This window comes from Euleptes europaea, chromosome 9, assembly GCF_029931775.1.
Source record: "Euleptes europaea isolate rEulEur1 chromosome 9, rEulEur1.hap1, whole genome shotgun sequence".
NCBI lineage: Eukaryota > Metazoa > Chordata > Lepidosauria > Squamata > Sphaerodactylidae > Euleptes > Euleptes europaea.
Genome location: NC_079320.1, coordinates 9308052 through 9309479, shown reverse-complemented (window position 1 = coordinate 9309479; position 1428 = coordinate 9308052).

Sequence of the window (1428 nt, the reverse complement as noted above, 5' to 3'; positions counted from 1 at the left end):
TGCCGCCTAGGCCGCTCCTCCCGCCCCAGCCCGGGCCGCAGGCACATGCGCCGCCCCACGACGTGGACGGCGAGGCCGCGGCCTGCGACGGAGGAGGAGGAGGAGGAGCTGCGTCAGGAGGCGGCGGCGGCGGCGGCATCCCGCCAGGCCCAGGCCTCGCCGGCCCGCCCCTTTTCGCCAGGCCCGAAGCTGCCGCTGAGGAGAAGCGGCCTGAGGACATGGCGGGAGCCGCGCTGGAGCAGGCCCAGGCCCATTGAGGGCGGCAGTCTGTTCACACAGGGGCCTCCAGGAAGCCCACAAGCGAGGCGGCGGCGGCAGCATCCTGCCTGGGCTCCCACAGCACCCAATATGACAGGCCTGCTCCTCGGATCCTGCAGAGAATAGGCGTCCATCACGACTAGTCGCCATTTTGACCAGTAGCCATGGATAGCCCTCTCCTCCGTGGACATGTCCACTCATAAGAACACAAGAAAGGCCCTGCTGGATCAGAACAAGGCCCATCAAGTCCAGCAGTCTGTTCACACCGTGGCCGACCAGGGGCCTCTAGGAAGACAACTGTAGCGGCATTATCCTGCCTGTGCTCCACAGCACCTAATACAATAGGCCTGCTCCTCTGATCCTGGAGAGAATAGGGATGCATTATGACTAGTCTTCATTTTGACTAGTAGCCATGGACAGCCCCGTCCTCCATAAGAACATAAGAGAAGCCATGCTGGGTCAGGCCCAGGCCCATTGAGTGCAGCGGTCTGTTCACACGGGCCTTTAGGAAGCCCACAAGCAAGACGACGGTGGCAGCATTATCCTGCCTGTGCTCCACAGCACCTAATAGAATAGGCATGCTCCTCTGATTCTGGAGTGATACTAGTAGCCATTTTGACTAGTAGCCGTGGATAGTCACGTCCTCCATAAGAATATAAGAGAAGCCACGATGGATCACACTAAGGCCCATCAAGTCCAGCCGTCTGTTCACACGGTGGCCTACCAGGTGCCTCTAAAAAGCCCACAAACCAGACGGCGGCAGCAGCAGCATTGTCCTACCTGTGTTTCAAAGCACCTAACATAATAGGCATGCCCCTCTGAGCCTGGAGATAATAGGGATGCATCATGACTAGTAGCCATGGATAGCTCTCTCCTCCATGAACATGTCCACTCCACTCTTCAAGCCTTCCAAGTTGGCAGCCATCACCACATCCTGGGGCAGGGAGTTCCACAATTTAACTTTGCTGGATCAGACCAAGGCCCATCAAGTCCAGCAGTCTGTTCACACAGTGGCCAACCAGGGGCCTTTAGGAAGCCCACAAACAAGACAACGGCAGCAGCAGCAGCATCGTCCTGCCTGTGTTCCACAGCACCCAATATAATAGTTATGCTCCTCTGATCCTGGAGAGAATAGGTATGCATCACGACTAGTAGCCATTTTTACTAGTA